The sequence below is a fragment of the Triturus cristatus genome, chromosome 4_1 (assembly GCF_964204655.1).
Source record: "Triturus cristatus chromosome 4_1, aTriCri1.1, whole genome shotgun sequence".
Lineage (NCBI taxonomy): Eukaryota > Metazoa > Chordata > Amphibia > Caudata > Salamandridae > Triturus > Triturus cristatus.
Genome location: NC_140585.1, coordinates 293,356,225 through 293,367,077, shown reverse-complemented (window position 1 = coordinate 293,367,077; position 10,853 = coordinate 293,356,225).

The following is a 10,853-nucleotide window of genomic DNA, read 5'->3' as shown; positions in this document are numbered from 1 at the left end:
GTACTATATACAAAAACCTATCTTGTATTTGATATGTGTTTGACATCGCTACATATATAATAAGAATCTAGGCCACAAATAGAGTGCATAAGACAATTGACTTGCTTCTAAGTTCATTAATAGCATTGCTGCTAAGATGGAGGAGGCATGATTGTTTTCTAAATTCACGTTTTTTTAGTAAACACCTTTCAGGGCAGTGATAATAATGTGAAACACTTCTACATTTTAAAGAAATACACTTTTTTGAATTTTGAACGACTTTATCATATATTTACATGATGTTTGTTGAACAATTTGTATGCAAAACATTTTAATGACTGCTCTTGCACCTAGCCTTAGAGCCAAATGAGGCCCTTGACTGGGCGCTTCCTGCTAATTTGCTGGGTCACCCACCTCTCTGTGAAAGGCACCTATAGTCTGATGCATATGTTGGACTTGTTTTGTCAATTGCATTTATATAGCACTTCCGGCCTCTTATATCAGGATGCTATATTGTTATGGAGAATTTATACCGCACTGCACTGTTACATTGCCACTGAGAAAATAAAACAAACTACTGAAATGCTTCATGTCATGGAGAGTCCTAATTTCCTATGTTTTCATTCCATGGTAAACCCCTTCCACCATATCACTGTCTCTGTCCCAACTGCGTATGACGTGAGCTTATTACGCAGCTTTTATTGCAATGGGAATGATAAAGGACCCCTGCTTTGTATTTGGGAATGGGGTGATGTCTGATGGCAGCAGCTTTCATCCCTGCTGCTGCTTTTGCGCCTCTTCCACGGGCTCATTAAGAGTTGTGGCAAAATTAAGGGCCTCATTACAATGGCGGTCGGATGAGTGTTGGACCGCTATCGCCTCGGGCAAGTGTCCGACCTACTATATGTCAGTGGTTCCACCTGCCCGATTACAATTCGACCGCCGTTCAGGCGGTCGTAAAACTGCTCTTTTCCATTGCTGCTTCTGTTGTGGACCGAGAAAAGGGCTGCAGCACAAGCCGCAGTGGAAAAGGGCAGTTCTCAAACAACTATGAAATTTATGCCAGTCACCGTGTGCGGAGGCCCACAAGGGACAGGGGCCCTGCTAGAGGCCCCCAAAGTCCCGTTGTGTCTGCCTTTACACAGTAGCGGCTGGTGACATTTGAAATTGGTGGGGCGAAAAAGTATTGCCGTACTGCACTGCGGCGAGCGAGCGTAGCAAGCGAGCCTGAACAACCTAAATTTTGAAAAAAGAGTGGACAAATGGTGCATTTTTAAGCAAATTTGAGGAAGCAGGAAGGTTAATAAAGCAATATGATTTAGTATTTATCATTTAAGAAATTGACAATTTTTATGAGCTATAGAGGACAATCTTCGCTTATGCTGATGTTATCATTTACCCATATTAATTTTTGAACACACTGATACACTTGTAATGGTTTTAACTATACAATAAATACATTCATTGACTTCTGCAGTGCTGTACATCAATATGATGACACTATTTCCTTAAATTAATGTTCTGTTTTCATGCAAGAAACACCATTTTAAAAAATAAAGTGCAGAAAATATGAATGCATTTCAAATAGTACTCTGTGTAAAAAATGCCTGCATATAACAGCAAAGGCGTCCCATGTTATTGTTTCCCAAAATTCTCAGTAGAAAAGCCATCCCACTTCGCCAACAGAGGCTCCCAAGTTATCAGGTATGAGCAGATTAATAAACCCTGATAAATGGAAGTGGCCAGGGCGTTCATGCAATGGATTTGCCTGCACTAATGGACTCCGTGGATCTGCGCAATCAAATAAACTGAGGTGCTAAGAGTCGTTTAAAGCAACACACAACATTCAGCAAAGCATGCATTTCTGTCCAGACCTCAGGCTACTTTTTTAATCAATTTTTTTTAGGTCTGGCCTGATAACTTTAGCTGTCTGCCTGGCTCTTGCAAATAATAGTACATACATACAGAGAGGAGCTATTAATACTGGTCAGTTCAAACAAGGCTTGTGACTCCACATAAGTTTTATTGAAACACAGAAAATATGTTTAAAGAGCAAAACGACTTGCTGCAAAAAAAGCATGGAAAAGTGAATAATGTAAAGCCACATAGCGTATTTTAAAAGGAAACAAATACCTCCGGCCTAGTGCCACGCTCAGAGACCCCTGGAATACTGCACTCCTCCAGCAACACCAGCACCAGTGGTCTTCTTTCAGAAGAGACTCCGGTAGAGGTCACACCCTCTCCATCAGGCAGTGCAAGGTGCACGCTGCACCTTCACAGGACAAGCGGCTCCACAATCTAAACAGATGCAACTGCGAGGTAAACACGCAGAGGCGAGCCTGCAACCCAGGGGTGGCTGCACACATAGGTCAGTGAAAAGCTGCTGTTGAGAGACACAATAGCCTTTTAACTATCTCCGGGTTCCTTTGAGCACTAATCTCGGACCACCTGCATGAGCTGCCCGGTTGCTGCCCTGTTGCTAACAATTTGCATCACTGACCAGGACCCTTGCCTTCCCACAATCAAGGCGCAGCACATGATTACGTCATTTCTTATAACCTTTATCACTGCGCCCGCACAACACCGTACCCAGTACCTAAATTCACAGGAGCATTATCACACCGGGCAGTTGTTTTCTATAATTCACAATAAATATATAAATTCAGCGAATTGCATATTAAAAAAAATGGGACCCTTAAGATGTTACATTCAGCATGAAATACACAAGGCCAGGCGAGCGAATCATTTGTTCCCTAAAAACACCCCGAGGTTCTAGGGAAATGTACGACGTGAGCCAGCTGTCTGCTACTTTGTGGTGTAAACTGGGCACCTGGGAGGTATGGTAGGGTCAAAATACAGGGTATACGTTAGATATTCGTATACACAAAAGAAATGGATGGGTGAATAAATGTATGTTTGGCTGGATGAACTGATGGTATGGATGGATGGGTATGTGGGTACATAGGTTGGTGACTGATTGGACGCTTGGATGTATGATTAGAGGTATTGAAATGGATGGGTGACTGAATGTTTTATTTTTTTATTTTATTTAGACGGTCTTGTATAGCGCGAACAAGACCCTTGCGGGTATCAGAGCGCTTCACATAACAGACATAGGAAAAAATGTGTACATATAAATACAGTGTTATGTGTATACAAGGTACATAATACAGAGAAATGCCAATAGCTATAGTTCAAGTGAATTTGGACATGAGAATCGATTTCTCTTCTTTTTTGAAAAAAGCCGTAGATGGATTGAGTCTCATTTCTGGGGGTAGGGCATTCCATATCCTGGGGGCCATTCCTGAGAAGGTACGATTGTACGTTTTTTTCTTGGAGAAACGTTGCGGTTTCAGTAAAAGCTTGTTAGAACTCCTGGTAGATCTGTTACCACCTGATAATACCAGTTTTTCAGCTAGGTACCTAGGGGTTTTGTGGTGTAGTGCCTTATGAGTCATACAGGCGATTTTTAACTGGATCCTGGCCTCAAAAGGTAGCCAGTTTAGGGCATGTAGGTCAGGGGAGATGTGGCAGTTTCTTTTAGTGCCTGTAACGAGTCTGGCGGCTGTATTGATTGATGCTCTGAGAGGGACGGCCGTTGCCTTGGGGAGACCACATAGAGCGACGCTCCCACAGTCAACTCTGGGAATTACTAGGGATTGAACCACCTGTTTGAAGTCCATTGCGGGAATGAAGGGTTTCAATTTTCTCAGTGTGTTGATCTGAAAGTTTGCTCCTTTTGTTGCAGCGCTGATGTGCTTCTGCATGTTTAGCTTATTATCCAGGGTTATTCTTAGAGATTTAGCGGAGTCAGTGATGAAAGGTTGACCGTCAAGTGCAGTTAGGTGCTTTATCCACTCACGGATGGTCGTTGTTTGGTTGGGGGGAGCGATTAGGAGGAATTCTGTTTTTAGTGTGTTTAGCTTTAGATGATTCTTAGCTAGCCATGTCTGTGTCTTTTGGAGCGATGAGTTCAGGGACTAGATGTCGTCAAGAGATTGGATCTTAATGCAGAGTTGTGTGTCATCTGCGTACATGTGATATTGGATATTTTCGAGGCTGAGAAGCTCTGTGAGTGGTTCCATAAACAGACTGAAGAGTGTCGGGGAGAGGGAAGAGCCCTGGGGTACTCCCAAGGTGACTGGGGTGGGGTTGGATAAAGATTGGTTGATCTTGAATCTTTGTGTTCTGTTTTGGAGGAAGGAAGTGAACCAGTTTAACACTGTTCCGGATAGCCCCATTCTAAGCTTCAGGAGGTTCAGTAGATTTTCATGTTTGACAGTGTCGAACGCTGAAGAGAGGTCAAGTAGGATTAGCAAGCATGCTTTGTTTTGGTCCAGTATTTGTAACGTGTCATCAATTATGTGGGTCATGGCTGATTCTGTACTATGCCCTGATCGAAAGCCTGATTGGAATTGGTTGACGTCTATGTGCTTACTAAGCTGCATGTGGACACATTTTTCGAGTAGTTTGGCCAAGGTTGAGATATTGGATATTGGGCGATAGTTGTTTAGGTCTGAAGGGTCCGCTGAAACTTTCTTAAGGATGGGGGTTACCTGACCGGCTTTGAGGATGTCAGGGATGGTTCCTTGCAAGAGAGAGGAATTTATGATTCTAGTCCATAGGGGCACTAGCAGTGGCATGAAGGTCTTTGAGTGGGATGCTGGAAAGGGGTCTGTGAAATGATTGGAAGGATTCAGAGTGGTGAGCGTGTTTAGGATAGTTTCTTCGCTTTGAGGTTGAAGGTAGTCCAGGAGGCATTGTTCTTGAGGTCGTGTATTATGGGACAGTTAAGCGGGGCACTTGGTGAGGACCGTGAGGGGATTGAGTGTGTATCGGTAATGGATAATAGATCATTAAGTAAGTCTGTCTTGGAGGAGCCAAGATGGCGACCGGGACGGCAGCGTAGGCTCCCGGCTCCGTGAACCTCCGCACCCCGCACAGATATCCTGCACGAGATCCTTATCCTGCGCCATCTACCCGTGTTGGTGAACGCGAGCGGCAACCGGCCGTGTGACCCCGAAGTTTCTGGCAGCGGTACCGCCGGAGAAATGTCCGTCTGAAGTTTGCGGCCTGTGCTGCCCCGGAGCCGGGACCTCGAGTGAACGGCGTGGCCGGGCGGCAGTGCAACAACAACGGCCTTTGGTGACTGGGTGTGGTCGGACCGCCGGAGTGGTGCGAATGTCGGACTGCGCTTCACTCCACCCTGATTTACGGAGCCTGGGTGTTGGGGAGCAAGCTCGATGGAGTGACATCAGCGTCGGAACAGCTGCCGCCTGCCTATCCCCAGGTACACTGGGACTTCTCACGCCGCGCACGGGGGGACAGTGTCGTGGCCGCCCCTGTGAATAGTGCACGCCTGGACTCTCCGGACAGTATATTAACGTGCGATCAGCTGGCTGTGGATTTGGTCTGTCCCGGAGGTTTCGGACCTGAGTGGGGGGTGGTGGCCTTGTCCCGTGCGCGGTCTCCGACGACCCAGGCAACGTCCAAGCAACGGTCGCCCGCCCTGGCTGATTCCGCCTTCCTGGGCCTGGTGTGCAGTGTAAATCCTGGCTCGGCATCGGGAAAGACGATCCTCCCTAGAGCTGACTGTGTCGATCTTCAGAGCCCTCTACCCTACCTGTGTGTGTCGCTTCCTGAGTTTTATTGGACACTTCTCTTCCTGGTAACATTGGACATGGCACTGGGACGAGGGGTATGCATGGGTGGGTTTGCAAAGAGTGGCCAAGGATGATGCTGACCCTTCCGAGGTGGTCACCTACTAGGCGGGCGGGCTCGGGAGTTGTGTGCTCTCACGGCATAACTGTTAGTGTACCAAGTGCGTAATGCTCCTTACTCCTCTTTGACAGGGTCGATTTTGTGTTCTTTATTGTGTGCTTTATGGGAAACCGTGTGGTGCGGGAGGGAGAAGCCGGGGGCGTGTTTTGCAGGCCCTCCTCCAGTTTATTAATACTCTCTCTACCCCCCCGTCTGGTGGGGGCTCTTTTCCCACTTCTTTTCTCTGTTTCTTCTATATTTCAGGTCTGGTTCCGGGGCGACAGGCACACTGCTGGGGGGGGGGGCCGTACTCATCTGCAGAGGTGCAGGGTGGGGGGTTGGGGGGGGGATCCTCTAGTCTTTCATCTCCTTTTTCTATGGCCTCCTTTTCTTCTCTTATTCTTCTTTGTCTTTTTCTGGGATCAGCATGGTAGTACTCCTTTGTTGTTAATCACTGCTGTTTCCGGAGTGCCATAATTTCCGTGGAGTTTCCTGGGTCTTGGGGCAGGGGGTTGCAGGCGCAAATGGCCGTGTCATTCCTCTACATCCTGAACTTCCTGTTTCAGCGCCATTGCTTAGATAGACTGCTGTGTATTGTTTACGTTCATCGTTCTGCCTGCCATTTTTCGCTGCTGGGAAACTGTTTGGCACCTGATCCTTCCATCCTTTTCTATTATAAAATGTAAACCTTTATTATCCTTCCTACTTGGGCTGTTCAGAGACTGAGAGAATGCTAGCGTCGAGATTCTGCTCCCCGAGGTACTGACTGTGATAGACCTGCTTTCTGTTATTCTGAGTGTTTAGCGGCCGGCCCCGGGGGTTGTAGGCCCATATTGTGGAAATGTGGATTTTTCTGATCAGTTATGTCCCCTATCTTGGACCCCAACGGTTCCATGTATAAATCACAAGTACATGTATGTTCCCTCCAGTTCCAGTTATGAAGACGCAAATACATGTGCGTCCACCGTTAACATGTCCTCTTTCAGATCCGCCATAAATGGGCCGGATATTCCATTCCTAAGTACGAAAGGCCACCGGCTTTATATGGTTCACTTATGCCATTTTACAGTTCAGGCGAGTAGGCCCTGATTCTGCCATCAAGCTTTCCCTGCCTTCTGCCTCTGAGAACTCCAGTCTGAGCTTGCATCTGTATCCATGAACTTTGTCCTCATTCTCTGCGCGGCTCACGGTGCCTGACATCAGCTTGCTGCCTGCCAAAAAACTGTATTTCACCTTCGAAATTATCTGCTCCGCTCCCTGCCCAATGCATTCCTGTCTAGTAGTTTAAGTAAACAGTCTTCCAGCTACCGAGCAAAGGCCCGGCTTCTCTGTCTTTATGCAAGTAATTCATAGCCCTATTATTATGGAAGACTTTCGCCCTCGCATCTAGTGTAGACACTTAGACGCTTGTACACGCACTAACAGTCAGTATAGTCAGTATAGAATAAGATTCTACTCTAAGAGACCTCTCTTTTGGATAACATAGTTCTTTAAACATAGGATGTTAGATATGATTTGGGATAAGGTTGACTTGACCCACCAGACATCTGTCGCCACATGTAGAGTTAAATGTCAAATCCCCTTCACCCCCTAGTCGCACGTCAATCATACGTCATGCTGCTGCGCGCGCATTTCTGCCAAGTATTTCTGCTGACATTGCGAAATTCCTTCATGGAACCACCCTATTATGACATCACACCTGATGACGTTCTTTAGTCACACCCAGTTACGCCCACTTTTGCTACGCATGTATGTTTTATCTACACTATCAATTGTTACGCCTCTTGCATTTGCTTCAATGTAATGCCTATTGTATAAAAGTGATTACTTATCAATAAAGTATGTACTTCACTTCCTGAACCTCCGTGGTGATGGAACTTGGAGTCACCGATTCGAATCGTCCATTGGAATAAAGCCCATTCCGAACCTCTAATACCACGGATTCTGCCTCTTATTTACTGAGCTATTTCTATTATGTTTCTGTATCAAATTAAGTCCCGGTAATTAAATTATTTACCACAATATGTGTAATTGATTGAAATGTCAATAAAGGTTTTCAAAAAAAAAAAAAAAAAGTAAGTCTGTCTTTAATTTGTCAGTCTTTGTTGTGAAAAAGGAGGCAAGATCCTCACAGTTGGGGATTGAATCTGGATTGGCTTGGGGGGAGTGGGGGCCACCCTTAGACTGAGTATTGATTATTTCGAACAATTTTTTGGGGCGATTCTTGGCTTGGTCTAGTTGTACACCTATGAAATCAGCTTTTGAGCGTCGAATCCTTATGTAGTAGGCATTTCTGGTGCATCTTAGTAGTTTGAGGTGGGCAGTGGATGGGGCTGTTCTCCATTGTCTTTCAATCGCTCTCAGTGCTCTTCTGTCTTCATTTAGTCTACCATCACACCAGGGGTTTGAATTCTTTTTGGTGACTCTTTTTAATTGTAATGGGGCAAAGGTGTCAAGAACCCTGTTCATAGAGTTAAAGTAGTGATTGGCCAGATCCTGCACATCGTTTGATCCATCCGGAGCTGGCGTGAGGATGCGACTAGCGGATGCAAGGTCGGCCGGATTGATGTTTTCTAGGTTCCTCTTCCAGATTTTCGTTCTCGTCGGTTGGACAGAGAGTAGTTTAACTACTTCCTTGATATGGAAGGTGATAATGTAGTGGTCAGACCAGTCGCATGGGATAATCGATTCTAGCTGGGTAGAGTCCGCTTTGGAAATTACTAGATCAAGGATTGAGCCTTTTCCGTGGGTGGGGCTGTCACATATTTGGGACAAGTTTTGGTCGGATAGGAAAAGTTTGAAGCTATTGACCTCTGGATCGTCAGGATCGTTCCAGTGGAGGTTGAAGTCACCCAGGAAGATCTGTGTATTTTGTTGTCCTACATTTGTCGCTATGATGTCCATCATGTGCTCGATGAAGGTGAGGTTGTTGCCCGGAGGATGGTAGATAGAGTGTAGTGAGCAAAGTGGCTTGTTATTGCTCGTAATGTGTAGGCAGAGGTATTCACATGATGAGAGCACCGGGGTGTTTGTGCGTCTTACCGAAAGGATGTTCTTATGGATGCAGGCAATACCACCACCTGTCCTATCAGGTCTATCTAGTCTTGTAATGTAGTAGTTTGGGGGAACTAGTATGTCTAGAATGGGTGTGGATGATTCAGTCAGCCAGGTTTCCGTTAAGATGATAAGGTCGGGTTCATTGGTTATAATGAGGTCGGCTATATCAGTGGCATGACGTGCTGCCGATCTACAGTTTAGAAGGATACATTTTATCTGGGCCTTGGTCGAGGTGATGGTCTGGTCATGGGGGGTGGGTACTCTTGTGAGGTTGCTTTCAACAATGCCTCTGGGAGTGTGTCTTGTCAGTCTTGAGGCATTGGGGTTGATGGAATGGATTAAGGACCCTGTCTGTGTGTTCTCTAAGTGTACAGGTCCACTTGGTAGGGATGGAGGTTCGTATGAGTGAAGTAGGGAAGTAATGTCACTTGGTGATAAGGTGTTCTTTTCCCTGGTTGGCCTGGATGATGCATTAGGGTAAGGTACTGTTTTCCATTTGAGGGGTCCCTGAGATGACGGGCTAGCGCAAGCCTGTTGAATGAGTTTTGATTGGGGTTTGGGTGGTTGCCGGATCAGGTCATGAAGGGTTTGTATGTCATCTTGTATTTGTTGTCGGGAAAGTAGAATCTCGTCTAGTCTGGGGTCTGATGTGGGGCTTGTCAATATGAAGGTTTGGACTGTGGATAAGTGAGGAGGTGTAGTGGCTTGTGTGGTGTCCCGGGGTATGACATGTGTTGGTTCGAAGGGCGGTGGATGCCAGAGTGGATGAATTGATTGTTGGCTGTATGGATGAACGGGCAAATGCATGGGTGGATGGATGGATGGTTGGATGGGAATACGGATGGACTAGTGGATGATTGGGTGGATGTATGCATGGATGGGTGAAAGAATGGGTGGATGAATGCATGCATGCCCACAGGACGGATCGATTTGTATCCCTGAATATACAGTTTCCTTTTCACTGGTCCTGTTCAGTGCACTTCATTCTGTCTTTGCTGTGGTACACATTGCCCATCTCGGCCAGCATGCTCATTTTTATGCAAAACTTTTAAAAATCGTTTCATACGCTACTTTTAAGGAAGGTAGGCTAAATAAAGGGCGTCGGTTTCTGCAATATAATTACACTGTACATTCACTAACTATAAATACGTCTTGGGGGGGGGGGACTCGTACCTCTGCCCAGCCCCCGCCTCCACCCCCTCATGTTCAGCTCCACAGAGACAGAGCGCAAGGTCGAGGAAAGAGCGCAGCACTTGCACTTCTCATGCTAATGGCTTTTAATAATACTTTAAAAGTAATATTTAGCGAGTAATAAAAAGAGTATGTTTAATGAAAATCTATCAGCCTCGCGTCCTGGACACGAATTCTGGGTGGAGGGTTCGAGGATAAACTGCACACAAAGGCTCCGAAGTTAGGTCTCTAAATAACCCAGCGAGGACTCCCGCCTTCAGATGTGTTAAGACGCATGTAAAACCCTGAACCCGGCGACTGATCGCCATAAATATTTAATGCCAGAAAGATCACAAATTGAAAACCATTAACACTCCTCTGTTCTTATTGCCGATAGACAATGCGATAGGAGTGAAGTGCTTCAGGGGCAGGGGCGAGGGTCAAGAGCGCGGGATCTTGCCTGCCACACACGCAGTTCCGGCTCACAATACTGGGGTGGAGGTTTGGGGTTACCGCCGGCGGGAGGGGAGCGGGTCCAGTCGCGGCTCGCAGTACTCGCGGGGATGGGGGGCCGAGGGGGAAAATTTTAAAAATGAAAAACTTACCTGACCACCTGGTCCGCGTTGGCAATGGCGCCTCTTGGAACAGGACTGGATGGAGTGACAACCCCTCAGCCAATCCTGGCGCTGCTGCAGCACCAGGATTGGCTTAGGGCACGGTTGCTCTTTGCCCGCCGCCTGCCCATTAGGAGACCGAGGGGCTACTAATGGGCATGCGCAAGCCAGTGGAAACGCAAGTGCGCATGACTGGGCACGGGTGAAAAATTCACTCACCTTCCCCACTCATGAGCACTTGCTGCTGCCTATCCCTGGCTGGTCTGACAATGC